The sequence below is a fragment of the Tachysurus fulvidraco genome, chromosome 3, assembly GCF_022655615.1.
Source record: "Tachysurus fulvidraco isolate hzauxx_2018 chromosome 3, HZAU_PFXX_2.0, whole genome shotgun sequence".
NCBI classification, from domain to species: domain Eukaryota; kingdom Metazoa; phylum Chordata; class Actinopteri; order Siluriformes; family Bagridae; genus Tachysurus; species Tachysurus fulvidraco.
The window spans coordinates 4,761,294-4,784,910 of record NC_062520.1 but is presented as its reverse complement, the minus strand read 5'-3'; the positions used below and the strand labels follow the sequence as shown (position 1 = coordinate 4,784,910).

The window sequence follows — 23,617 nt, the reverse complement described above, 5'->3', positions numbered from 1 at the left end:
TTTAATTTTTTACTTTTTCTTCTAGCAAGCTTGAAACCGAGTTTGAGGCTCAGCCATTGCCAGCTGAGCTGATTTTAGGAAACACTTGTAGGATGAAAGGGGGCTGCAAGTTCTAGTCATGTCCATATCCTGCTTGAGCAGTAGAGGGAGCCCTCTTGATATCCCCTCTGGTATGTTGTGCCTGACTTGAAAGGGGATGGGCCAAAAATTATGCAAGGCCCCGCCTTGAGGCCTTGCTTGTGCTTAGCCCTCGGCCAGCTGCCTACAGCCTCGCAGGGCACATCTCAGCCAGACAGACTCCTTCATACTTACCTGGCAGGGGCAATACCATGATCAAGGAGGTGGTTTGCCCAAAGCGAGGCTCGGCCATTGCACTCGGGCTGTGCTGACCTTTGCGAATTCCCCAAATGCGGGAATCTCGACTGCATAATTTCTGATAGTGGGGGACTGCGTTCGCGCTCTCCCCTGTTTTTAAAACTGGTTAAAAAATTAGAACAAAAAGCAACAGGCTCTGAACTGGTTTGTTTGCCATGTTTAATTTTTTACTTTTTTGTTCGAGCAAGCTTGAAACCGAGCTTGAGGCTCAGCCATTGCCAAATGAGCTGATTTCAGGAAACACTTAGAGATGAAAGGGGGCTGCAAGTTCTAGTCATGTCCATATCCTGCTTGAGCAGTAGAGGGAGCCCTCTTGATATCCCCTCTGGTATGTTGTCCTCACTTGGAAGTGGATGGGCCAAAAATTATGCAAGGCCCCGCCTTGAGGCCTTGCTTGTGCTTACCCTCGGCCAGCTGCCTACAGCCTCGCAGGGCACATCTCAGCCAGACAGACTCCTTCATACTTACCTGGCAGGGGCAATACCATGATCAAGGAGGTGGTTTGCCCAAAGCGAGGCTCGGCCATTGCACTCGGGCTGTGCTGACCTTTGCGAATTCCCCAAATGCGGGAATCTCGACTGCATAATTTCTGATAGTGGGGGACTGCGTTCGCGCTCTCCCCTGTTTTTAAAACTGGTTAAAAAATTAGAACAAAAAGCAACAGGCTCTGAACTGGTTTGTTTGCCATGTTTAATTTTTTACTTTTTTTTTCTAGCAAGCTTGAAACCGAGTTTGAGGCTCAGCCATTGCCAGCTGAGCTGTTTTTAGGAAACACTTGTAGGTGAAAGGGGGCTGCAAGTTCTAGTCATGTCCATATCCTGCTTGAGCAGTAGAGGGAGCCCTCTTGATATCCCCTCTGGTATGTTGTCCTCACTTGGAAGTGGATGGGCCAAAAATTATGCAAGGCCCCGCCTTGAGGCCTTGCTTGTGCTTACCCTCGGCCAGCTGCCTACAGCCTCGCAGGGCACATCTCAGCCAGACAGACTCCTTCATACTTACCTGGCAGGGGCAATACCATGATCAAGGAGGTGGTTTGCCCAAAGCGAGGCTCGGCCATTGCACTCGGGCTGTGCTGACCTTTGCGAATTCCCCAAATGCGGGAATCTCGACTGCATAATTTCTGATAGTGGGGGACTGCGTTCGCGCTCTCCCCTGTTTTTAAAACTGGTTAAAAAATTAGAACAAAAAGCAACAGGCTCTGAACTGGTTTGTTTGCCATGTTTAATTTTTTACTTTTTTTTTCTAGCAAGCTTGAAACCGAGTTTGAGGCTCAGCCATTGCCAGCTGAGCTGTTTTTAGGAAACACTTGTAGGTGAAAGGGGGCTGCAAGTTCTAGTCATGTCCATATCCTGCTTGAGCAGTAGAGGGAGCCCTCTTGATATCCCCTCTGGTATGTTGTCCTCACTTGGAAGTGGATGGGCCAAAAATTATGCAAGGCCCCGCCTTGAGGCCTTGCTTGTGCTTACCCTCGGCCAGCTGCCTACAGCCTCGCAGGGCACATCTCAGCCAGACAGACTCCTTCATACTTACCTGGCAGGGGCAATACCATGATCAAGGAGGTGGTTTGCCCAAAGCGAGGCTCGGCCATTGCACTCGGGCTGTGCTGACCTTTGCGAATTCCCCAAATGCGGGAATCTCGACTGCATAATTTCTGATAGTGGGGGACTGCGTTCGCGCTCTCCCCTGTTTTTAAAACTGGTTAAAAAATTAGAACAAAAAGCAACAGGCTCTGAACTGGTTTGTTTGCCATGTTTAATTTTTTACTTTTTCTTCTAGCAAGCTTGAAACCGAGTTTGAGGCTCAGCCATTGCCAAATGAGCTGTTTTCAGGAAACACTTGTAGATGAAAGGGGGCTGCAAGTTCTAGTCATGTCCATATCCTGCTTGAGCAGTAGAGGGAGCCCTCTTGAAATCCCCTCTGGTATGTTGTCCTCACTTGGAAGTGGATGGGCCAAAAATTATGCAAGGCCCCGCCTTGAGGCCTTGCTTGTGCTTACCCTCGGCCAGCTGCCTACAGCCTCGCAGGGCACATCTCAGCCAGACAGACTCCTTCATACTTACCTGGCAGGGGCAATACCATGATCAAGGAGGTGGTTTGCCCAAAGCGAGGCTCGGCCATTGCACTCGGGCTGTGCTGACCTTTGCGAATTCCCCAAATGCGGGAATCTCGACTGCATAATTTCTGATAGTGGGGGACTGCGTTCGCGCTCTCCCCTGTTTTTAAAACTGGTTAAAAAATTAGAACAAAAAGCAACAGGCTCTGAACTGGTTTGTTTGCCATGTTTAATTTTTTACTTTTTTTTTCTAGCAAGCTTGAAACCGAGTTTGAGGCTCAGCCATTGCCAGCTGAGCTGTTTTTAGGAAACACTTGTAGGTGAAAGGGGGCTGCAAGTTCTAGTCATGTCCATATCCTGCTTGAGCAGTAGAGGGAGCCCTCTTGATATCCCCTCTGGTATGTTGTCCTCACTTGGAAGTGGATGGGCCAAAAATTATGCAAGGCCCCGCCTTGAGGCCTTGCTTGTGCTTACCCTCGGCCAGCTGCCTACAGCCTCGCAGGGCACATCTCAGCCAGACAGACTCCTTCATACTTACCTGGCAGGGGCAATACCATGATCAAGGAGGTGGTTTGCCCAAAGCGAGGCTCGGCCATTGCACTCGGGCTGTGCTGACCTTTGCGAATTCCCCAAATGCGGGAATCTCGACTGCATAATTTCTGATAGTGGGGGACTGCGTTCGCGCTCTCCCCTGTTTTTAAAACTGGTTAAAAAATTAGAACAAAAAGCAACAGGCTCTGAACTGGTTTGTTTGCCATGTTTAATTTTTTACTTTTTTTTTCTAGCAAGCTTGAAACCGAGTTTGAGGCTCAGCCATTGCCAGCTGAGCTGTTTTTAGGAAACACTTGTAGGTGAAAGGGGGCTGCAAGTTCTAGTCATGTCCATATCCTGCTTGAGCAGTAGAGGGAGCCCTCTTGATATCCCCTCTGGTATGTTGTCCTCACTTGGAAGTGGATGGGCCAAAAATTATGCAAGGCCCCGCCTTGAGGCCTTGCTTGTGCTTACCCTCGGCCAGCTGCCTACAGCCTCGCAGGGCACATCTCAGCCAGACAGACTCCTTCATACTTACCTGGCAGGGGCAATACCATGATCAAGGAGGTGGTTTGCCCAAAGCGAGGCTCGGCCATTGCACTCGGGCTGTGCTGACCTTTGCGAATTCCCCAAATGCGGGAATCTCGACTGCATAATTTCTGATAGTGGGGGACTGCGTTCGTGCTCTCCCCTGTTTTTAAAACTGATTAAAAAATTTGAACAAAAAGCAACAGGCTCTGAACTGGTTTGTTTGCCATGTTTAATTTTTTCTTCTAGCAAGCTTGAAACCGAGTTTGAGGCTCAGCCATTGCAAGCTGAGCTGTTTTCAGGAAACACTTGTAGGTGAAAGGGGGCTGCAAGTTCTAGTCATGTCCATATCCTGCTTGAGCAGTAGAGGGAGCCCTCTTGATATCCCCTCTGGTATGTTGTCCTCACTTGGAAGTGGATGGGCCAAAAATTATGCAAGGCCCCGCCTTGAGGCCTTGCTTGTGCTTACCCTCGGCCAGCTGCCTACAGCCTCGCAGGGCACATCTCAGCCAGACAGACTCCTTCATACTTACCTGGCAGGGGCAATACCATGATCAAGGAGGTGGTTTGCCCAAAGCGAGGCTCGGCCATTGCACTCGGGCTGTGCTGACCTTTGCGAATTCCCCAAATGCGGGAATCTCGACTGCATAATTTCTGATAGTGGGGGACTGCGTTCGCGCTCTCCCCTGTTTTTAAAACTGGTTAAAAAATTAGAACAAAAAGCAACAGGCTCTGAACTGGTTTGTTTGCCATGTTTAATTTTTTACTTTTTTTTTCTAGCAAGCTTGAAACCGAGTTTGAGGCTCAGCCATTGCCAGCTGAGCTGTTTTTAGGAAACACTTGTAGGTGAAAGGGGGCTGCAAGTTCTAGTCATGTCCATATCCTGCTTGAGCAGTAGAGGGAGCCCTCTTGATATCCCCTCTGGTATGTTGTCCTCACTTGGAAGTGGATGGGCCAAAAATTATGCAAGGCCCCGCCTTGAGGCCTTGCTTGTGCTTACCCTCGGCCAGCTGCCTACAGCCTCGCAGGGCACATCTCAGCCAGACAGACTCCTTCATACTTACCTGGCAGGGGCAATACCATGATCAAGGAGGTGGTTTGCCCAAAGCGAGGCTCGGCCATTGCACTCGGGCTGTGCTGACCTTTGCGAATTCCCCAAATGCGGGAATCTCGACTGCATAATTTCTGATAGTGGGGGACTGCGTTCGCGCTCTCCCCTGTTTTTAAAACTGGTTAAAAAATTAGAACAAAAAGCAACAGGCTCTGAACTGGTTTGTTTGCCATGTTTAATTTTTTACTTTTTCTTCTAGCAAGCTTGAAACCGAGTTTGAGGCTCAGCCATTGCAAGCTGAGCTGTTTTCAGGAAACACTTCTAAGTGAAAGGGGGCTGCAAGTTCTAGTCATGTCCATATCCTGCTTGAGCAGTAGAGGGAGCCCTCTTGAAATCCCCTCTGGTATGTTGTCCTCACTTGGAAGTGGATGGGCCAAAAATTATGCAAGGCCCCGCCTTGAGGCCTTGCTTGTGCTTACCCTCGGCCAGCTGCCTACAGCCTCGCAGGGCACATCTCAGCCAGACAGACTCCTTCATACTTACCTGGCAGGGGCAATACCATGATCAAGGAGGTGGTTTGCCCAAAGCGAGGCTCGGCCATTGCACTCGGGCTGTGCTGACCTTTGCGAATTCCCCAAATGCGGGAATCTCGACTGCATAATTTCTGATAGTGGGGGACTGCGTTCGCGCTCTCCCCTGTTTTTAAAACTGGTTAAAAAATTAGAACAAAAAGCAACAGGCTCTGAACTGGTTTGTTTGCCATGTTTAATTTTTTACTTTTTTTTTCTAGCAAGCTTGAAACCGAGTTTGAGGCTCAGCCATTGCCAGCTGAGCTGTTTTTAGGAAACACTTGTAGGTGAAAGGGGGCTGCAAGTTCTAGTCATGTCCATATCCTGCTTGAGCAGTAGAGGGAGCCCTCTTGATATCCCCTCTGGTATGTTGTCCTCACTTGGAAGTGGATGGGCCAAAAATTATGCAAGGCCCCGCCTTGAGGCCTTGCTTGTGCTTACCCTCGGCCAGCTGCCTACAGCCTCGCAGGGCACATCTCAGCCAGACAGACTCCTTCATACTTACCTGGCAGGGGCAATACCATGATCAAGGAGGTGGTTTGCCCAAAGCGAGGCTCGGCCATTGCACTCGGGCTGTGCTGACCTTTGCGAATTCCCCAAATGCGGGAATCTCGACTGCATAATTTCTGATAGTGGGGGACTGCGTTCGCGCTCTCCCCTGTTTTTAAAACTGGTTAAAAAATTAGAACAAAAAGCAACAGGCTCTGAACTGGTTTGTTTGCCATGTTTAATTTTTTACTTTTTTTTTCTAGCAAGCTTGAAACCGAGTTTGAGGCTCAGCCATTGCCAGCTGAGCTGTTTTAGGAAACACTTGTAGGTGAAAGGGGGCTGCAAGTTCTAGTCATGTCCATATCCTGCTTGAGCAGTAGAGGGAGCCCTCTTGATATCCCCTCTGGTATGTTGTCCTCACTTGGAAAGGGGATGGGCCAAAAATTATGCAAGGCCCCGCCTTGAGGCCTTGCTTGTGCTTACCCTCGGCCAGCTGCCTACAGCCTCGCAGGGCACATCTCAGCCAGACAGACTCCTTCATACTTACCTGGCAGGGGCAATACCATGATCAAGGAGGTGGTTTGCCCAAAGCGAGGCTCGGCCATTGCACTCGGGCTGTGCTGACCTTTGCGAATTCCCCAAATGCGGGAATCTCGACTGCATAATTTCTGATAGTGGGGGACTGCGTTCGCGCTCTCCCCTGTTTTTAAAACTGGTTAAAAAATTAGAACAAAAAGCAACAGGCTCTGAACTGGTTTGTTTGCCATGTTTAATTTTTTACTTTTTTTTTCTAGCAAGCTTGAAACCGAGTTTGAGGCTCAGCCATTGCCAAATGAGCTGATTTCAGGAAACACTTGTAGGTGAAAGGGGGCTGCAAGTTCTAGTCATGTCCATATCCTGCTTGAGCAGTAGAGGGAGCCCTCTTGAAATCCCCTCTGGTATGTTGTCCTCACTTGGAAGTGGATGGGCCAAAAATTATGCAAGGCCCCGCCTTGAGGCCTTGCTTGTGCTTACCCTCGGCCAGCTGCCTACAGCCTCGCAGGGCACATCTCAGCCAGACAGACTCCTTCATACTTACCTGGCAGGGGCAATACCATGATCAAGGAGGTGGTTTGCCCAAAGCGAGGCTCGGCCATTGCACTCGGGCTGTGCTGACCTTTGCGAATTCCCCAAATGCGGGAATCTCGACTGCATAATTTCTGATAGTGGGGGACTGCGTTCGCGCTCTCCCCTGTTTTTAAAACTGGTTAAAAAATTAGAACAAAAAGCAACAGGCTCTGAACTGGTTTGTTTGCCATGTTTAATTTTTTACTTTTTCTTCTAGCAAGCTTGAAACCGAGTTTGAGGCTCAGCCATTGCCAGCTGAGCTGTTTTCAGGAAACACTTGTAGGTGAAAGGGGGCTGCAAGTTCTAGTCATGTCCATATCCTGCTTGAGCAGTAGAGGGAGCCCTCTTGATATCCCCTCTGGTATGTTGTCCTCACTTGGAAGTGGATGGGCCAAAAATTATGCAAGGCCCCGCCTTGAGGCCTTGCTTGTGCTTACCCTCGGCCAGCTGCCTACAGCCTCGCAGGGCACATCTCAGCCAGACAGACTCCTTCATACTTACCTGGCAGGGGCAATACCATGATCAAGGAGGTGGTTTGCCCAAAGCGAGGCTCGGCCATTGCACTCGGGCTGTGCTGACCTTTGCGAATTCCCCAAATGCGGGAATCTCGACTGCATAATTTCTGATAGTGGGGGACTGCGTTCGCGCTCTCCCCTGTTTTTAAAACTGGTTAAAAAATTAGAACAAAAAGCAACAGGCTCTGAACTGGTTTGTTTGCCATGTTTAATTTTTTACTTTTTTTTTCTAGCAAGCTTGAAACCGAGTTTGAGGCTCAGCCATTGCCAGCTGAGCTGTTTTTAGGAAACACTTGTAGGTGAAAGGGGGCTGCAAGTTCTAGTCATGTCCATATCCTGCTTGAGCAGTAGAGGGAGCCCTCTTGATATCCCCTCTGGTATGTTGTGCTGACTTAAAAGGGGATGGGCCAAAAATTATGCAAGGCCCCGCCTTGAGGCCTTGCTTGTGCTTACCCTCGGCCAGCTGCCTACAGCCTCGCAGGGCACATCTCAGCCAGACAGACTCCTTCATACTTACCTGGCAGGGGCAATACCATGATCAAGGAGGTGGTTTGCCCAAAGCGAGGCTCGGCCATTGCACTCGGGCTGTGCTGACCTTTGCGAATTCCCCAAATGTGGGAATCTCGACTGCATAATTTCTGATAGTGGGGGACTGCGTTCGCGCTCTCCCCTGTTTTTAAAACTGGTTAAAAAATTAGAACAAAAAGCAACAGGCTCTGAACTGGTTTGTTTGCCATGTTTAATTTTTTGCTTTTTTTTTCTAGCAAGCTTGAAACCGAGATTGAGGCTCAGCCATTGCCAAATGAGCTGATTTCAGGAAACACTTGTAGATGAAAGGGGGCTGCAAGTTCTAGTCATGTCCATATCCTGCTTGAGCAGTAGAGGGAGCCCTCTTGAAATCCCCTCTGGTATGTTGTCCTCACTTGGAAGTGGATGGGCCAAAAATTATGCAAGGCCCCGCCTTGAGGCCTTGCTTGTGCTTACCCTCGGCCAGCTGCCTACAGCCTCGCAGGGCACATCTCAGCCAGACAGACTCCTTCATACTTACCTGGCAGGGGCAATACCATGATCAAGGAGGTGGTTTGCCCAAAGCGAGGCTCGGCCATTGCACTCGGGCTGTGCTGACCTTTGCGAATTCCCCAAATGCGGGAATCTCGACTGCATAATTTCTGATAGTGGGGGACTGCGTTCGCGCTCTCCCCTGTTTTTAAAACTGGTTAAAAAATTAGAACAAAAAGCAACAGGCTCTGAACTGGTTTGTTTGCCATGTTTAATTTTTTACTTTTTTTTTCTAGCAAGCTTGAAACCGAGTTTGAGGCTCAGCCATTGCCAGCTGAGCTGTTTTTAGGAAACACTTGTAGGTGAAAGGGGGCTGCAAGTTCTAGTCATGTCCATATCCTGCTTGAGCAGTAGAGGGAGCCCTCTTGATATCCCCTCTGGTATGTTGTCCTCACTTGGAAGTGGATGGGCCAAAAATTATGCAAGGCCCCGCCTTGAGGCCTTGCTTGTGCTTACCCTCGGCCAGCTGCCTACAGCCTCGCAGGGCACATCTCAGCCAGACAGACTCCTTCATACTTACCTGGCAGGGGCAATACCATGATCAAGGAGGTGGTTTGCCCAAAGCGAGGCTCGGCCATTGCACTCGGGCTGTGCTGACCTTTGCGAATTCCCCAAATGCGGGAATCTCGACTGCATAATTTCTGATAGTGGGGGACTGCGTTCGCGCTCTCCCCTGTTTTTAAAACTGGTTAAAAAATTAGAACAAAAAGCAACAGGCTCTGAACTGGTTTGTTTGCCATGTTTAATTTTTTACTTTTTTTTTCTAGCAAGCTTGAAACCGAGTTTGAGGCTCAGCCATTGCCAGCTGAGCTGTTTTAGGAAACACTTGTAGGTGAAAGGGGGCTGCAAGTTCTAGTCATGTCCATATCCTGCTTGAGCAGTAGAGGGAGCCCTCTTGATATCCCCTCTGGTATGTTGTGCCTGACTTAAAAGGGGATGGGCCAAAAATTATGCAAGGCCCCGCCTTGAGGCCTTGCTTGTGCTTACCCTCGGCCAGCTGCCTACAGCCTCGCAGGGCACATCTCAGCCAGACAGACTCCTTCATACTTACCTGGCAGGGGCAATACCATGATCAAGGAGGTGGTTTGCCCAAAGCGAGGCTCGGCCATTGCACTCGGGCTGTGCTGACCTTTGCGAATTCCCCAAATGCGGGAATCTCGACTGCATAATTTCTGATAGTGGGGGACTGCGTTCGCGCTCTCCCCTGTTTTTAAAACTGGTTAAAAAATTAGAACAAAAAGCAACAGGCTCTGAACTGGTTTGTTTGCCATGTTTAATTTTTTACTTTTTCTTCTAGCAAGCTTGAAACCGAGTTTGAGGCTCAGCCATTGCCAGCTGAGCTGTTTTCAGGAAACACTTGTAGGTGAAAGGGGGCTGCAAGTTCTAGTCATGTCCATATCCTGCTTGAGCAGTAGAGGGAGCCCTCTTGATATCCCCTCTGGTATGTTGTCCTCACTTGGAAGTGGATGGGCCAAAAATTATGCAAGGCCCCGCCTTGAGGCCTTGCTTGTGCTTACCCTCGGCCAGCTGCCTACAGCCTCGCAGGGCACATCTCAGCCAGACAGACTCCTTCATACTTACCTGGCAGGGGCAATACCATGATCAAGGAGGTGGTTTGCCCAAAGCGAGGCTCGGCCATTGCACTCGGGCTGTGCTGACCTTTGCGAATTCCCCAAATGCGGGAATCTCGACTGCATAATTTCTGATAGTGGGGGACTGCGTTCGCGCTCTCCCCTGTTTTTAAAACTGGTTAAAAAATTAGAACAAAAAGCAACAGGCTCTGAACTGGTTTGTTTGCCATGTTTAATTTTTTACTTTTTTTTTCTAGCAAGCTTGAAACCGAGTTTGAGGCTCAGCCATTGCCAGCTGAGCTGTTTTAGGAAACACTTGTAGGTGAAAGGGGGCTGCAAGTTCTAGTCATGTCCATATCCTGCTTGAGCAGTAGAGGGAGCCCTCTTGAAATCCCCTCTGGTATGTTGTCCTCACTTGAAAGTGGATGGGCCAAAAATTATGCAAGGCCCCGCCTTGAGGCCTTGCTTGTGCTTACCCTCGGCCAGCTGCCTACAGCCTCGCAGGGCACATCTCAGCCAGACAGACTCCTTCATACTTACCTGGCAGGGGCAATACCATGATCAAGGAGGTGGTTTGCCCAAAGCGAGGCTCGGCCATTGCACTCGGGCTGTGCTGACCTTTGCGAATTCCCCAAATGCGGGAATCTCGACTGCATAATTTCTGATAGTGGGGGACTGCGTTCGCGCTCTCCCCTGTTTTTAAAACTGGTTAAAAAATTAGAACAAAAAGCAACAGGCTCTGAACTGGTTTGTTTGCCATGTTTAATTTTTTACTTTTTTTTCTAGCAAGTTTGAAACCGAGTTTGAGGCTCAGCTATTGCCAAATGAGCTGTTTTCAGGAAACACTTGTAGATGAAAGGGGGCTGCAAGTTCTAGTCATGTCCATATCCTGCTTGAGCAGTAGAGGGAGCCCTCTTGATATCCCCTCTGGTATGTTGTGCTGACTTGGAAGTGGATGGGCCAAAAAATATGCAAGGCCCCGCCTTGAGGCCTTGCTTGTGCTTACCCTCGGCCAGCTGCCTACAGCCTCGCAGGGCACATCTCAGCCAGACAGACTCCTTCATACTTACCTGGCAGGGGCAATACCATGATCAAGGAGGTGGTTTGCCCAAAGCGAGGCTCGGCCATTGCACTCGGGCTGTGCTGACCTTTGCGAATTCCCCAAATGCGGGAATCTCGACTGCATAATTTCTGATAGTGGGGGACTGCGTTCGCGCTCTCCCCTGTTTTTAAAACTGGTTAAAAAATTAGAACAAAAAGCAACAGGCTCTGAACTGGTTTGTTTGCCATGTTTAATTTTTTACTTTTTTTTTCTAGCAAGCTTGAAACCGAGTTTGAGGCTCAGCCATTGCCAGCTGAGCTGTTTTTAGGAAACACTTGTAGGTGAAAGGGGGCTGCAAGTTCTAGTCATGTCCATATCCTGCTTGAGCAGTAGAGGGAGCCCTCTTGAAATCCCCTCTGGTATGTTGTCCTCACTTAAAAGGGGATGGGCCAAAAATTATGCAAGGCCCCGCCTTGAGGCCTTGCTTGTGCTTACCCTCGGCCAGCTGCCTACAGCCTCGCAGGGCACATCTCAGCCAGACAGACTCCTTCATACTTACCTGGCAGGGGCAATACCATGATCAAGGAGGTGGTTTGCCCAAAGCGAGGCTCGGCCATTGCACTCGGGCTGTGCTGACCTTTGCGAATTCCCCAAATGCGGGAATCTCGACTGCATAATTTCTGATAGTGGGGGACTGCGTTCGCGCTCTCCCCTGTTTTTAAAACTGGTTAAAAAATTAGAACAAAAAGCAACAGGCTCTGAACTGGTTTGTTTGCCATGTTTAATTTTTTACTTTTTTTTCTAGCAAGCTTGAAACCGAGTTTGAGGCTCAGCCATTGCCAGCTGAGCTGTTTTTAGGAAACACTTGTAGGTGAAAGGGGGCTGCAAGTTCTAGTCATGTCCATATCCTGCTTGAGCAGTAGAGGGAGCCCTCTTGATATCCCCTCTGGTATGTTGTCCTCACTTGGAAGTGGATGGGCCAAAAATTATGCAAGGCCCCGCCTTGAGGCCTTGCTTGTGCTTACCCTCGGCCAGCTGCCTACAGCCTCGCAGGGCACATCTCAGCCAGACAGACTCCTTCATACTTACCTGGCAGGGGCAATACCATGATCAAGGAGGTGGTTTGCCCAAAGCGAGGCTCGGCCATTGCACTCGGGCTGTGCTGACCTTTGCGAATTCCCCAAATGCGGGAATCTCGACTGCATAATTTCTGATAGTGGGGGACTGCGTTCGCGCTCTCCCCTGTTTTTAAAACTGGTTAAAAAATTAGAACAAAAAGCAACAGGCTCTGAACTGGTTTGTTTGCCATGTTTAATTTTTTACTTTTTTTTTCTAGCAAGCTTGAAACCGAGTTTGAGGCTCAGCCATTGCCAGCTGAGCTGTTTTTAGGAAACACTTGTAGGTGAAAGGGGGCTGCAAGTTCTAGTCATGTCCATATCCTGCTTGAGCAGTAGAGGGAGCCCTCTTGATATCCCCTCTGGTATGTTGTGCTGACTTAAAGGGGATGGGCCAAAAATTATGCAAGGCCCCGCCTTGAGGCCTTGCTTGTGCTTACCCTCGGCCAGCTGCCTACAGCCTCGCAGGGCACATCTCAGCCAGACAGACTCCTTCATACTTACCTGGCAGGGGCAATACCATGATCAAGGAGGTGGTTTGCCCAAAGCGAGGCTCGGCCATTGCACTCGGGCTGTGCTGACCTTTGCGAATTCCCCAAATGTGGGAATCTCGACTGCATAATTTCTGATAGTGGGGGACTGCGTTCGCGCTCTCCCCTGTTTTTAAAACTGGTTAAAAAATTAGAACAAAAAGCAACAGGCTCTGAACTGGTTTGTTTGCCATGTTTAATTTTTTACTTTTTTTTTCTAGCAAGCTTGAAACCGAGTTTGAGGCTCAGCCATTGCCAGCTGAGCTGTTTTTAGGAAACACTTGTAGGTGAAAGGGGGCTGCAAGTTCTAGTCATGTCCATATCCTGCTTGAGCAGTAGAGGGAGCCCTCTTGATATCCCCTCTGGTATGTTGTCCTCACTTGGAAGTGGATGGGCCAAAAATTATGCAAGGCCCCGCCTTGAGGCCTTGCTTGTGCTTACCCTCGGCCAGCTGCCTACAGCCTCGCAGGGCACATCTCAGCCAGACAGACTCCTTCATACTTACCTGGCAGGGGCAATACCATGATCAAGGAGGTGGTTTGCCCAAAGCGAGGCTCGGCCATTGCACTCGGGCTGTGCTGACCTTTGCGAATTCCCCAAATGCGGGAATCTCGACTGCATAATTTCTGATAGTGGGGGACTGCGTTCGCGCTCTCCCCTGTTTTTAAAACTGGTTAAAAAATTAGAACAAAAAGCAACAGGCTCTGAACTGGTTTGTTTGCCATGTTTAATTTTTTACTTTTTTTTTCTAGCAAGCTTGAAACCGAGTTTGAGGCTCAGCCATTGCCAGCTGAGCTGTTTTAGGAAACACTTGTAGGTGAAAGGGGGCTGCAAGTTCTAGTCATGTCCATATCCTGCTTGAGCAGTAGAGGGAGCCCTCTTGATATCCCCTCTGGTATGTTGTCCTCACTTGAAGTGGATGGGCCAAAAATTATGCAAGGCCCCGCCTTGAGGCCTTGCTTGTGCTTACCCTCGGCCAGCTGCCTACAGCCTCGCAGGGCACATCTCAGCCAGACAGACTCCTTCATACTTACCTGGCAGGGGCAATACCATGATCAAGGAGGTGGTTTGCCCAAAGCGAGGCTCGGCCATTGCACTCGGGCTGTGCTGACCTTTGCGAATTCCCCAAATGCGGGAATCTCGACTGCATAATTTCTGATAGTGGGGGACTGCGTTCGCGCTCTCCCCTGTTTTTAAAACTGGTTAAAAAATTAGAACAAAAAGCAACAGGCTCTGAACTGGTTTGTTTGCCATGTTTAATTTTTTACTTTTTTTTTCTAGCAAGCTTGAAACCGAGTTTGAGGCTCAGCCATTGCCAGCTGAGCTGTTTTTAGGAAACACTTGTAGGTGAAAGGGGGCTGCAAGTTCTAGTCATGTCCATATCCTGCTTGAGCAGTAGAGGGAGCCCTCTTGATATCCCCTCTGGTATGTTGTCCTCACTTGGAAGTGGATGGGCCAAAAATTATGCAAGGCCCCGCCTTGAGGCCTTGCTTGTGCTTACCCTCGGCCAGCTGCCTACAGCCTCGCAGGGCACATCTCAGCCAGACAGACTCCTTCATACTTACCTGGCAGGGGCAATACCATGATCAAGGAGGTGGTTTGCCCAAAGCGAGGCTCGGCCATTGCACTCGGGCTGTGCTGACCTTTGCGAATTCCCCAAATGCGGGAATCTCGACTGCATAATTTCTGATAGTGGGGGACTGCGTTCGCGCTCTCCCCTGTTTTTAAAACTGGTTAAAAAATTAGAACAAAAAGCAACAGGCTCTGAACTGGTTTGTTTGCCATGTTTAATTTTTTACTTTTTTTTTCTAGCAAGCTTGAAACCGAGTTTGAGGCTCAGCCATTGCCAGCTGAGCTGTTTTAGGAAACACTTGTAGGTGAAAGGGGGCTGCAAGTTCTAGTCATGTCCATATCCTGCTTGAGCAGTAGAGGGAGCCCTCTTGATATCCCCTCTGGTATGTTGTCCTCACTTGGAAAGTGGATGGGCCAAAAATTATGCAAGGCCCCGCCTTGAGGCCTTGCTTGTGCTTACCCTCGGCCAGCTGCCTACAGCCTCGCAGGGCACATCTCAGCCAGACAGACTCCTTCATACTTACCTGGCAGGGGCAATACCATGATCAAGGAGGTGGTTTGCCCAAAGCGAGGCTCGGCCATTGCACTCGGGCTGTGCTGACCTTTGCGAATTCCCCAAATGTGGGAATCTCGACTGCATAATTTCTGATAGTGGGGGACTGCGTTCGCGCTCTCCCCTGTTTTTAAAACTGGTTAAAAAATTAGAACAAAAAGCAACAGGCTCTGAACTGGTTTGTTTGCCATGTTTAATTTTTTACTTTTTTTTCTAGCAAGCTTGAAACCGAGTTTGAGGCTCAGCCATTGCAAGCTGAGCTGTTTTCAGGAAACACTTGTAGGTGAAAGGGGGCTGCAAGTTCTAGTCATGTCCATATCCTGCTTGAGCAGTAGAGGGAGCCCTCTTGATATCCCCTCTGGTATGTTGTCCTCACTTGGAAGTGGATGGGCCAAAAATTATGCAAGGCCCCGCCTTGAGGCCTTGCTTGTGCTTACCCTCGGCCAGCTGCCTACAGCCTCGCAGGGCACATCTCAGCCAGACAGACTCCTTCATACTTACCTGGCAGGGGCAATACCATGATCAAGGAGGTGGTTTGCCCAAAGCGAGGCTCGGCCATTGCACTCGGGCTGTGCTGACCTTTGCGAATTCCCCAAATGCGGGAATCTCGACTGCATAATTTCTGATAGTGGGGGACTGCGTTCGCGCTCTCCCCTGTTTTTAAAACTGGTTAAAAAATTAGAACAAAAAGCAACAGGCTCTGAACTGGTTTGTTTGCCATGTTTAATTTTTTACTTTTTTTTTTTCTAGCCAGCTTGAAACCGAGTTTGAGGCTCAGCCATTGCCAGCTGAGCTGTTTTTCAGGAAACACTTGTAGGTGAAAGGGGGCTGCAAGTTCTAGTCATGTCCATATCCTGCTTGAGCAGTAGAGGGAGCCCTCTTGATATCCCCTCTGGTATGTTGTCCTCACTTGGAAGTGGATGGGCCAAAAATTATGCAAGGCCCCGCCTTGAGGCCTTGCTTGTGCTTACCCTCGGCCAGCTGCCTACAGCCTCGCAGGGCACATCTCAGCCAGACAGACTCCTTCATACTTACCTGGCAGGGGCAATACCATGATCAAGGAGGTGGTTTGCCCAAAGCGAGGCTCGGCCATTGCACTCGGGCTGTGCTGACCTTTGCGAATTCCCCAAATGCGGGAATCTCGACTGCATAATTTCTGATAGTGGGGGACTGCGTTCGCGCTCTCCCCTGTTTTTAAAACTGGTTAAAAAATTAGAACAAAAAGCAACAGGCTCTGAACTGGTTTGTTTGCCATGTTTAATTTTTTACTTTTTTTTTCTAGCAAGCTTGAAACCGAGTTTGAGGCTCAGCCATTGCCAGCTGAGCTGTTTTTAGGAAACACTTGTAGGTGAAAGGGGGCTGCAAGTTCTAGTCATGTCCATATCCTGCTTGAGCAGTAGAGGGAGCCCTCTTGATATCCCCTCTGGTATGTTGTGCTGACTTGGAAGTGGATGGGCCAAAAATTATGCAAGGCCCCGCCTTGAGGCCTTGCTTGTGCTTACCCTCGGCCAGCTGCCTACAGCCTCGCAGGGCACATCTCAGCCAGACAGACTCCTTCATACTTACCTGGCAGGGGCAATACCATGATCAAGGAGGTGGTTTGCCCAAAGCGAGGCTCGGCCATTGCACTCGGGCTGTGCTGACCTTTGCGAATTCCCCAAATGTGGGAATCTCGACTGCATAATTTCTGATAGTGGGGGACTGCGTTCGCGCTCTCCCCTGTTTTTAAAACTGGTTAAAAAATTAGAACAAAAAGCAACAAGCTCTGAACTGGTTTATTTGCCATGTTTAATTTTTTACTTTTTCTTCTAGCAAGCTTGAAACCGAGTTTGAGGCTCAGCCATTGCCAAATGAGCTGTTTTTAGGAAACACTTGTAGGTGAAAGGGGGCTGCAAGTTCTAGTCATGTCCATATCCTGCTTGAGCAGTAGAGGGAGCCCTCTTGATATCCCCTCTGGTATGTTGTCCTCACTTGGAAGTGGATGGGCCAAAAATTATGCAAGGCCCCGCCTTGAGGCCTTGCTTGTGCTTACCCTCGGCCAGCTGCCTACAGCCTCGCAGGGCACATCTCAGCCAGACAGACTCCTTCATACTTACCTGGCAGGGGCAATACCATGATCAAGGAGGTGGTTTGCCCAAAGCGAGGCTCGGCCATTGCACTCGGGCTGTGCTGACCTTTGCGAATTCCCCAAATGCGGGAATCTCGACTGCATAATTTCTGATAGTGGGGGACTGCGTTCGCGCTCTCCCCTGTTTTTAAAACTGGTTAAAAAATTAGAACAAAAAGCAACAGGCTCTGAACTGGTTTGTTTGCCATGTTTAATTTTTTACTTTTTTTTTCTAGCAAGCTTGAAACCGAGTTTGAGGCTCAGCCATTGCCAGCTGAGCTGTTTTAGGAAACACTTGTAGGTGAAAGGGGGCTGCAAGTTCTAGTCATGTCCATATCCTGCTTGAGCAGTAGAGGGAGCCCTCTTGATATCCCCTCTGGTATGTTGTCCTCACTTGGAAGTGGATGGGCCAAAAATTATGCAAGGCCCCGCCTTGAGGCCTTGCTTGTGCTTACCCTCGGCCAGCTGCCTACAGCCTCGCAGGGCACATCTCAGCCAGACAGACTCCTTCATACTTACCTGGCAGGGGCAATACCATGATCAAGGAGGTGGTTTGCCCAAAGCGAGGCTCGGCCATTGCACTCGGGCTGTGCTGACCTTTGCGAATTCCCCAAATGTGGGAATCTCGACTGCATAATTTCTGATAGTGGGGGACTGCGTTCGCGCTCTCCCCTGTTTTTAAAACTGGTTAAAAAATTAGAACAAAAAGCAACAGGCTCTGAACTGGTTTGTTTGCCATGTTTAATTTTTTACTTTTTTTTTCTAGCAAGCTTGAAACCGAGTTTGAGGCTCAGCCATTGCCAGCTGAGCTGTTTTTAGGAAACACTTGTAGGTGAAAGGGGGCTGCAAGTTCTAGTCATGTCCATATCCTGCTTGAGCAGTAGAGGGAGCCCTCTTGATATCCCCTCTGGTATGTTGTGCTCACTTGGAAAGTGGATGGGCCAAAAATTATGCAAGGCCCCGCCTTGAGGCCTTGCTTGTGCTTACCCTCGGCCAGCTGCCTACAGCCTCGCAGGGCACATCTCAGCCAGACAGACTCCTTCATACTTACCTGGCAGGGGCAATACCATGATCAAGGAGGTGGTTTGCCCAAAGCGAGGCTCGGCCATTGCACTCGGGCTGTGCTGACCTTTGCGAATTCCCCAAATGCGGGAATCTCGACTGCATAATTTCTGATAGTGGGGGACTGCGTTCGCGCTCTCCCCTGTTTTTAAAACTGGTTAAAAAATTAGAACAAAAAGCAACAGGCTCTGAACTGGTTTGTTTGCCATGTTTAATTTTTTACTTTTTTTTTCTAGCAAGCTTGAAACCGAGTTTGAGGCTCAGCCATTGCCAGCTGAGCTGTTTTTAGGAAACACTTGTAGGTGAAAGGGGGCTGCAAGTTCTAGTCATGTCCATATCCTGCTTGAGCAGTAGAGGGAGCCCTCTTGATATCCCCTCTGGTATGTTGTCCTCACTTGGAAGTGGATGGGCCAAAAATTATGCAAGGCCCCGCCTTGAGGCCTTGCTTGTGATTAGCCTCGGCCAGCTGCCTACAGCCTCGCAGGGCACATCTCAGCCAGACAGACTCCTTCATACTTACCTGGCAGGGGCAATACCATGATCAAGGAGGTGGTTTGCCCAAAGCGAGGCTCGGCCATTGCACTCGGGCTGTGCTGACCTTTGCGAATTCCCCAAATGCGGGAATCTCGACTGCATAATTTCTGATAGTGGGGGACTGCGTTCGCGCTCTCCCCTGTTTTTAAAACTGGTTAAAAAATTAGAACAAAAAGCAACAGGCTCTGAACTGGTTTGTTTGCCATGTTTAATTTTTTACTTTTTTTTTCTAGCAAGCTTGAAACCGAGTTTGAGGCTCAGCCATTGCCAGCTGAGCTGTTTTTAGGAAACACTTGTAGGTGAAAGGGGGCTGCAAGTTCTAGTCATGTCCATATCCTGCTTGAGCAGTAGAGGGAGCCCTCTTGAAATCCCCTCTGGTATGTTGTCCTCACTTGAAAGTGGATGGGCCAAAAATTATGCAAGGCCCCGCCTTGAGGCCTTGCTTGTGCTTACCCTCGGCCAGCTGCCTACAGCCTCGCAGGGCACATCTCAGCCAGACAGACTCCTTCATACTTACCTGGCAGGGGCAATACCATGATCAAGGAGGTGGTTTGCCCAAAGCGAGGCTCGGCCATTGCACTCGGGCTGTGCTGACCTTTGCGAATTCCCCAAATGCGGGAATCTCGACTGCATAATTTCTGATAGTGGGGGACTGCGTTCGCGCTCTCCCCTGTTTTTAAAACTGGTTAAAATATTAGAACAAAAAGCAACAGGCTCTGAACTGGTTTGTTTGCCATGTTTAATTTTTTACTTTTTTTTTTCTAGCAAGTTTGAAACCGAGTTTGAGGCTCAGCCATTGCCAGCTGAGCTGTTTTTAGGAAACACTTGTAGGTGAAAGGGGGCTGCAAGTTCTAGTCATGTCCATATCCTGCTTGAGCAGTAGAGGGAGCCCTCTTGAAATCCCCTCTGGTATGTTGTCCTCACTTAAAAGGGGATGGGCCAAAAATTATGCAAGGCCCCGCCTTGAGGCCTTGCTTGTGATTAGCCTCGGCCAGCTGCCTACAGCCTCGCAGGGCACATCTCAGCCAGACAGACTCCTTCATACTTACCTGGCAGGGGCAATACCATGATCAAGGAGGTGGTTTGCCCAAAGCGAGGCTCGGCCATTGCACTCGGGCTGTGCTGACCTTTGCGAATTCCCCAAATGCGGGAATCTCGACTGCATAATTTCTGATAGTGGGGGACTGCGTTCGCGCTCTCCCCTGTTTTTAAAACTGGTTAAAAAATTAGAACAAAAAGCAACAGGCTCTGAACTGGTTTGTTTGCCATGTTTAATTTTTTACTTTTTTTTTCTAGCAAGCTTGAAACCGAGTTTGAGGCTCAGCCATTGCCAGCTGAGCTGTTTTTAGGAAACACTTGTAGGTGAAAGGGGGCTGCAAGTTCTAGTCATGTCCATATCCTGCTTGAGCAGTAGAGGGAGCCCTCTTGATATCCCCTCTGGTATGTTGTGCTCGACTTGGAAGTGGATGGGCCAAAAATTATGCAAGGCCCCGCCTTGAGGCCTTGCTTGTGCTTACCCTCGGCCAGCTGCCTACAGCCTCGCAGGGCACATCTCAGCCAGACAGACTCCTTCATACTTACCTGGCAGGGGCAATACCATGATCAAGGAGGTGGTTTGCCCAAAGCGAGGCTCGGCCATTGCACTCGGGCTGTGCTGACCTTTGCGAATTCCCCAAATGTGGGAATCTCGACTGCATAATTTCTGATAGTGGGGGACTGCGTTCGCGCTCTCCCCTGTTTTTAAAACTGGTTAAAAAATTAGAACAAAAAGCAACAGGCTCTGAACTGGTTTGTTTGCCATGTTTAATTTTTTACTTTTTTTTTTTCTAGCCAGCTTGAAACCGAGTTTGAGGCTCAGCCATTGCCAGCTGAGCTGTTTTTAGGAAACACTTGTAGGTGAAAGGGGGCTGCAAGTTCTAGTCATGTCCATATCCTGCTTGAGCAGTAGAGGGAGCCCTCTTGATATCCCCTCTGGTATGTTGTGCTGACTTAAAAGGGGATGGGCCAAAAATTATGCAAGGCCCCGCCTTGAGGCCTTGCTTGTGCTTACCCTCGGCCAGCTGCCTACAGCCTCGCAGGGCACATCTCAGCCAGACAGACTCCTTCATACTTACCTGGCAGGGGCAATACCATGATCAAGGAGGTGGTTTGCCCAAAGCGAGGCTCGGCCATTGCACTCGGGCTGTGCTGACCTTTGCGAATTCCCCAAATGTGGGAATCTCGACTGCATAATTTCTGATAGTGGGGGACTGCGTTCGCGCTCTCCCCTGTTTTTAAAACTGGTTAAGAAATTAGAACAAAAAGCAACAGGCTCTGAACTGGTTTGTTTGCCATGTTTAATTTTTTGCTTTTTTTTTCTAGCAAGCTTGAAACCGAGATTGAGGCTCAGCCATTGCCAGCTGAGCTGTTTTTAGGAAACACTTGTAGGTGAAAGGGGGCTGCAAGTTCTAGTCATGTCCATATCCTGCTTGAGCAGTAGAGGGAGCCCTCTTGATATCCCCTCTGGTATGTTGTCCTCACTTGGAAGTGGATGGGCCAAAAATTATGCAAGGCCCCGCCTTGAGGCCTTGCTTGTGCTTACCCTCGGCCAGCTGCCTACAGCCTCGCAGGGCACATCTCAGCCAGACAGACTCCTTCATACTTACCTGGCAGGGGCAATACCATGATCAAGGAGGTGGTTTGCCCAAAGCGAGGCTCGGCCATTGCACTCGGGCTGTGCTGACCTTTGCGAATTCCCCAAATGCGGGAATCTCGACTGCATAATTTCTGATAGTGGGGGACTGCGTTCGCGCTCTCCCCTGTTTTTAAAACTGGTTAAAAAATTAGAACAAAAAGCAACAGGCTCTGAACTGGTTTGTTTGCCATGTTTAATTTTTTACTTTTTTTTTCTAGCAAGCTTGAAACCGAGTTTGAGGCTCAGCCATTGCCAAATGAGCTGATTTCAGGAAACACTTGTAGGTGAAAGGGGGCTGCAAGTTCTAGTCATGTCCATATCCTGCTTGAGCAGTAGAGGGAGCCCTCTTGATATCCCCTCTGGTATGTTGTCCTCACTTGGAAGTGGATGGGCCAAAAATTATGCAAGGCCCCGCCTTGAGGCCTTGCTTGTGCTTACCCTCGGCCAGCTGCCTACAGCCTCGCAGGGCACATCTCAGCCAGACAGACTCCTTCATACTTACCTGGCAGGGGCAATACCATGATCAAGGAGGTGGTTTGCCCAAAGCGAGGCTCGGCCATTGCACTCGGGCTGTGCTGACCTTTGCGAATTCCCCAAATGCGGGAATCTCGACTGCATAATTTCTGATAGTGGGGGACTGCGTTCGCGCTCTCCCCTGTTTTTAAAACTGGGTAAAAACTTAGAACAAAAAGCAACAGGCTCTGAACTGGTTTGTTTGCCATGTTTAATTTTTACTTTTTTTTTCTAGCAAGCTTGAAACCGAGTTTGAGGCTCAGCCATTGCCAGCTGAGCTGTTTTAGGAAACACTTGTAGGTGAAAGGGGGCTGCAAGTTCTAGTCATGTCCATATCCTGCTTGAGCAGTAGAGGGAGCCCTCTTGATATCCCCTCTGGTATGTTGTGCTGACTGAAAGGGGATGGGCCAAAAATTATGCAAGGCCCCGCCTTGAGGCCTTGCTTGTGCTTACCCTCGGCCAGCTGCCTACAGCCTCGCAGGGCACATCTCAGCCAGACAGACTCCTTCATACTTACCTGGCAGGGGCAATACCATGATCAAGGAGGTGGTTTGCCCAAAGCGAGGCTCGGCCATTGCACTCGGGCTGTGCTGACCTTTGCGAATTCCCCAAATGCGGGAATCTCGACTGCATAATTTCTGATAGTGGGGGACTGCGTTCGCGCTCTCCCCTGTTTTTAAAACTGGTTAAGAAATTAGAACAAAAGCATCTGGCTCTGAACTGGTTTGTTTGCCATGTTTAATTTTTTTCTTTCTTTTTTTCTAGCAAGCTTGAAACCGAGTTTGAGGCTCAGCCATTGCCAGCTGAGCTTTTTTCAGGAAACACTTGTAGGTGAAAGGGGGCTGCAAGTTCTAGTCATGTCCTTATCCTGCTTGAGCAGTAGAGGGAGCCCTCTTGATATCCCCTCTGGTATGTTGTCCTCACTTGGAAGTGGATGGGCCAAAAATTATGCAAGGCCCCGCCTTGAGGCCTTGCTTGTGATTAGCCTCGGCCAGCTGCCTACAGCCTCGCAGGGCACATCTCAGCCAGACAGACTCCTTCATACTTACCTGGCAGGGGCAATACCATGATCAAGGAGGTGGTTTGCCCAAAGCAAAGCTCGGCCATTGCACTCGGGCTGTGCTGACCTTTGTGAATTCCCCAAATGCGGGAATCTCGACTGCATAATTTGTGATAGTGGGGGACTGCGTTCGCGCTCTCCCCTGTTTTTAAAACTGGTTAAAAAATTAGAACAAAAAGCAACAGGCTCTGAACTGGTTTGTTTGCCATGTTTAATTTTTTACTTTTTTTTTCTAGCAAGCTTGAAACCGAGTTTGAGGCTCAGCCATTGCCAGCTGAGCTGTTTTTAGGAAACACTTGTAGGTGAAAGGGGGCTGCAAGTTCTAGTCATGTCCATATCCTGCTTGAGCAGTAGAGGGAGCCCTCTTGATATCCCCTCTGGTATGTTGTCCTCACTTGGAAGTGGATGGGCCAAAAAATATGCAAGGCCCCGCCTTGAGGCCTTGCTTGTGCTTACCCTCGGCCAGCTGCCTACAGCCTCGCAGGGCACATCTCAGCCAGACAGACTCCTTCATACTTACCTGGCAGGGGCAATACCATGATCAAGGAGGTGGTTTGCCCAAAGCGAGGCTCGGCCATTGCACTCGGGCTGTGCTGACCTTTGCGAATTCCCCAAATGCGGGAATCTCGACTGCATAATTTCTGATAGTGGGGGACTGCGTTCGCGCTCTCCCCTGTTTTTTTAAAACTGGTTAAAAAATTAGAACAAAAAGCAACAGGCTCTGAACTGGTTTGTTTGCCATGTTAATTTTTACTTTTTTTTTCTAGCAAGTTTGAAACCGAGTAGTTGAGGCTCAGCCATTGCAATGGTTGTTGTGACTGATCATGCATCTCTCCTTTGCTTGTTTAACATTACTAAGGTGAACTCTTGCCTGATTCGTTGGGCTTTGAAATTGCAAGAGTTTGAATTTACTCTTGAATTCCACAAGGGAAAGCTTAACAGTGTTCCTGATGCTTTGTCTTGTGTCCGTATCCCTGATTCTTTCCCAATACTTGCTGCTTTTACCA

The 23,617-nt window shown here is 49.2% G+C and overlaps 44 non-coding genes across 44 annotated transcripts; all 44 read left to right on the top strand.

The window, feature by feature from the left end:
* Nucleotides 1–304: 304 nt before the first annotated feature.
* On the top strand, nt 305–468 carry LOC125140960. Its single transcript, XR_007140284.1, has one exon. It is a non-coding gene; the product is annotated as a U1 spliceosomal RNA (small nuclear RNA).
* Nucleotides 469–835: 367 nt separating this feature from the next.
* Nucleotides 836–999, top strand: LOC125140959. The gene has a single exon (XR_007140283.1). It is a non-coding gene; the product is annotated as a U1 spliceosomal RNA (small nuclear RNA).
* A 367-nt stretch (nt 1,000–1,366) lies between these two features.
* Nucleotides 1,367–1,530, top strand: LOC125140958. The gene has a single exon (XR_007140282.1). It is a non-coding gene; the product is annotated as a U1 spliceosomal RNA (small nuclear RNA).
* Nucleotides 1,531–1,897: 367 nt separating this feature from the next.
* Nucleotides 1,898–2,061, top strand: LOC125140957. Its single transcript, XR_007140281.1, has one exon. It is a non-coding gene; the product is annotated as a U1 spliceosomal RNA (small nuclear RNA).
* A 366-nt stretch (nt 2,062–2,427) lies between these two features.
* On the top strand, nt 2,428–2,591 carry LOC125140956. The gene has a single exon (XR_007140280.1). It is a non-coding gene; the product is annotated as a U1 spliceosomal RNA (small nuclear RNA).
* A 367-nt stretch (nt 2,592–2,958) lies between these two features.
* LOC113649903 lies at nt 2,959–3,122 on the top strand. The gene has a single exon (XR_003442277.2). It is a non-coding gene; the product is annotated as a U1 spliceosomal RNA (small nuclear RNA).
* A 367-nt stretch (nt 3,123–3,489) lies between these two features.
* Nucleotides 3,490–3,653, top strand: LOC113649902. The gene has a single exon (XR_003442276.2). It is a non-coding gene; the product is annotated as a U1 spliceosomal RNA (small nuclear RNA).
* A 359-nt stretch (nt 3,654–4,012) lies between these two features.
* Nucleotides 4,013–4,176, top strand: LOC125140955. Its single transcript, XR_007140279.1, has one exon. It is a non-coding gene; the product is annotated as a U1 spliceosomal RNA (small nuclear RNA).
* A 367-nt stretch (nt 4,177–4,543) lies between these two features.
* On the top strand, nt 4,544–4,707 carry LOC125140954. Its single transcript, XR_007140278.1, has one exon. It is a non-coding gene; the product is annotated as a U1 spliceosomal RNA (small nuclear RNA).
* Nucleotides 4,708–5,073: 366 nt separating this feature from the next.
* LOC125140953 lies at nt 5,074–5,237 on the top strand. The gene has a single exon (XR_007140277.1). It is a non-coding gene; the product is annotated as a U1 spliceosomal RNA (small nuclear RNA).
* Nucleotides 5,238–5,604: 367 nt separating this feature from the next.
* On the top strand, nt 5,605–5,768 carry LOC125140952. Its single transcript, XR_007140276.1, has one exon. It is a non-coding gene; the product is annotated as a U1 spliceosomal RNA (small nuclear RNA).
* Nucleotides 5,769–6,135: 367 nt separating this feature from the next.
* Nucleotides 6,136–6,299, top strand: LOC125140951. Its single transcript, XR_007140275.1, has one exon. It is a non-coding gene; the product is annotated as a U1 spliceosomal RNA (small nuclear RNA).
* Nucleotides 6,300–6,666: 367 nt separating this feature from the next.
* Nucleotides 6,667–6,830, top strand: LOC125140950. The gene has a single exon (XR_007140274.1). It is a non-coding gene; the product is annotated as a U1 spliceosomal RNA (small nuclear RNA).
* A 366-nt stretch (nt 6,831–7,196) lies between these two features.
* Nucleotides 7,197–7,360, top strand: LOC125140949. Its single transcript, XR_007140273.1, has one exon. It is a non-coding gene; the product is annotated as a U1 spliceosomal RNA (small nuclear RNA).
* A 367-nt stretch (nt 7,361–7,727) lies between these two features.
* LOC125140935 lies at nt 7,728–7,891 on the top strand. The gene has a single exon (XR_007140258.1). It is a non-coding gene; the product is annotated as a U1 spliceosomal RNA (small nuclear RNA).
* Nucleotides 7,892–8,258: 367 nt separating this feature from the next.
* Nucleotides 8,259–8,422, top strand: LOC125140948. The gene has a single exon (XR_007140272.1). It is a non-coding gene; the product is annotated as a U1 spliceosomal RNA (small nuclear RNA).
* Nucleotides 8,423–8,789: 367 nt separating this feature from the next.
* LOC125140947 lies at nt 8,790–8,953 on the top strand. The gene has a single exon (XR_007140271.1). It is a non-coding gene; the product is annotated as a U1 spliceosomal RNA (small nuclear RNA).
* A 367-nt stretch (nt 8,954–9,320) lies between these two features.
* LOC125140946 lies at nt 9,321–9,484 on the top strand. The gene has a single exon (XR_007140270.1). It is a non-coding gene; the product is annotated as a U1 spliceosomal RNA (small nuclear RNA).
* A 366-nt stretch (nt 9,485–9,850) lies between these two features.
* LOC125140945 lies at nt 9,851–10,014 on the top strand. The gene has a single exon (XR_007140269.1). It is a non-coding gene; the product is annotated as a U1 spliceosomal RNA (small nuclear RNA).
* A 366-nt stretch (nt 10,015–10,380) lies between these two features.
* On the top strand, nt 10,381–10,544 carry LOC125140944. Its single transcript, XR_007140268.1, has one exon. It is a non-coding gene; the product is annotated as a U1 spliceosomal RNA (small nuclear RNA).
* A 366-nt stretch (nt 10,545–10,910) lies between these two features.
* Nucleotides 10,911–11,074, top strand: LOC125140943. Its single transcript, XR_007140267.1, has one exon. It is a non-coding gene; the product is annotated as a U1 spliceosomal RNA (small nuclear RNA).
* A 367-nt stretch (nt 11,075–11,441) lies between these two features.
* LOC113649882 lies at nt 11,442–11,605 on the top strand. Its single transcript, XR_003442257.1, has one exon. It is a non-coding gene; the product is annotated as a U1 spliceosomal RNA (small nuclear RNA).
* Nucleotides 11,606–11,971: 366 nt separating this feature from the next.
* On the top strand, nt 11,972–12,135 carry LOC125140942. Its single transcript, XR_007140266.1, has one exon. It is a non-coding gene; the product is annotated as a U1 spliceosomal RNA (small nuclear RNA).
* Nucleotides 12,136–12,501: 366 nt separating this feature from the next.
* On the top strand, nt 12,502–12,665 carry LOC125140934. The gene has a single exon (XR_007140257.1). It is a non-coding gene; the product is annotated as a U1 spliceosomal RNA (small nuclear RNA).
* Nucleotides 12,666–13,032: 367 nt separating this feature from the next.
* Nucleotides 13,033–13,196, top strand: LOC125140941. The gene has a single exon (XR_007140265.1). It is a non-coding gene; the product is annotated as a U1 spliceosomal RNA (small nuclear RNA).
* A 365-nt stretch (nt 13,197–13,561) lies between these two features.
* LOC113649878 lies at nt 13,562–13,725 on the top strand. Its single transcript, XR_003442253.1, has one exon. It is a non-coding gene; the product is annotated as a U1 spliceosomal RNA (small nuclear RNA).
* Nucleotides 13,726–14,092: 367 nt separating this feature from the next.
* LOC113649877 lies at nt 14,093–14,256 on the top strand. The gene has a single exon (XR_003442252.1). It is a non-coding gene; the product is annotated as a U1 spliceosomal RNA (small nuclear RNA).
* A 367-nt stretch (nt 14,257–14,623) lies between these two features.
* LOC113649869 lies at nt 14,624–14,787 on the top strand. Its single transcript, XR_003442245.1, has one exon. It is a non-coding gene; the product is annotated as a U1 spliceosomal RNA (small nuclear RNA).
* A 366-nt stretch (nt 14,788–15,153) lies between these two features.
* LOC125140940 lies at nt 15,154–15,317 on the top strand. Its single transcript, XR_007140264.1, has one exon. It is a non-coding gene; the product is annotated as a U1 spliceosomal RNA (small nuclear RNA).
* Nucleotides 15,318–15,687: 370 nt separating this feature from the next.
* Nucleotides 15,688–15,851, top strand: LOC113649905. The gene has a single exon (XR_003442279.2). It is a non-coding gene; the product is annotated as a U1 spliceosomal RNA (small nuclear RNA).
* A 367-nt stretch (nt 15,852–16,218) lies between these two features.
* On the top strand, nt 16,219–16,382 carry LOC113649890. Its single transcript, XR_003442265.2, has one exon. It is a non-coding gene; the product is annotated as a U1 spliceosomal RNA (small nuclear RNA).
* Nucleotides 16,383–16,748: 366 nt separating this feature from the next.
* Nucleotides 16,749–16,912, top strand: LOC113649891. The gene has a single exon (XR_003442266.1). It is a non-coding gene; the product is annotated as a U1 spliceosomal RNA (small nuclear RNA).
* A 366-nt stretch (nt 16,913–17,278) lies between these two features.
* LOC113649894 lies at nt 17,279–17,442 on the top strand. Its single transcript, XR_003442268.2, has one exon. It is a non-coding gene; the product is annotated as a U1 spliceosomal RNA (small nuclear RNA).
* A 368-nt stretch (nt 17,443–17,810) lies between these two features.
* Nucleotides 17,811–17,974, top strand: LOC113649895. Its single transcript, XR_003442269.1, has one exon. It is a non-coding gene; the product is annotated as a U1 spliceosomal RNA (small nuclear RNA).
* Nucleotides 17,975–18,341: 367 nt separating this feature from the next.
* On the top strand, nt 18,342–18,505 carry LOC113649896. The gene has a single exon (XR_003442270.1). It is a non-coding gene; the product is annotated as a U1 spliceosomal RNA (small nuclear RNA).
* A 367-nt stretch (nt 18,506–18,872) lies between these two features.
* On the top strand, nt 18,873–19,036 carry LOC113649897. Its single transcript, XR_003442271.1, has one exon. It is a non-coding gene; the product is annotated as a U1 spliceosomal RNA (small nuclear RNA).
* A 368-nt stretch (nt 19,037–19,404) lies between these two features.
* On the top strand, nt 19,405–19,568 carry LOC113649909. Its single transcript, XR_007140262.1, has one exon. It is a non-coding gene; the product is annotated as a U1 spliceosomal RNA (small nuclear RNA).
* A 368-nt stretch (nt 19,569–19,936) lies between these two features.
* LOC113649898 lies at nt 19,937–20,100 on the top strand. The gene has a single exon (XR_003442272.2). It is a non-coding gene; the product is annotated as a U1 spliceosomal RNA (small nuclear RNA).
* A 369-nt stretch (nt 20,101–20,469) lies between these two features.
* LOC113649910 lies at nt 20,470–20,633 on the top strand. Its single transcript, XR_003442283.2, has one exon. It is a non-coding gene; the product is annotated as a U1 spliceosomal RNA (small nuclear RNA).
* Nucleotides 20,634–21,000: 367 nt separating this feature from the next.
* Nucleotides 21,001–21,164, top strand: LOC113649893. The gene has a single exon (XR_003442267.1). It is a non-coding gene; the product is annotated as a U1 spliceosomal RNA (small nuclear RNA).
* A 367-nt stretch (nt 21,165–21,531) lies between these two features.
* On the top strand, nt 21,532–21,695 carry LOC125140938. The gene has a single exon (XR_007140261.1). It is a non-coding gene; the product is annotated as a U1 spliceosomal RNA (small nuclear RNA).
* A 364-nt stretch (nt 21,696–22,059) lies between these two features.
* On the top strand, nt 22,060–22,223 carry LOC125140937. Its single transcript, XR_007140260.1, has one exon. It is a non-coding gene; the product is annotated as a U1 spliceosomal RNA (small nuclear RNA).
* Nucleotides 22,224–22,591: 368 nt separating this feature from the next.
* On the top strand, nt 22,592–22,755 carry LOC125140933. Its single transcript, XR_007140256.1, has one exon. It is a non-coding gene; the product is annotated as a U1 spliceosomal RNA (small nuclear RNA).
* A 367-nt stretch (nt 22,756–23,122) lies between these two features.
* On the top strand, nt 23,123–23,286 carry LOC125140936. Its single transcript, XR_007140259.1, has one exon. It is a non-coding gene; the product is annotated as a U1 spliceosomal RNA (small nuclear RNA).
* Nucleotides 23,287–23,617: the final 331 nt, after the last annotated feature.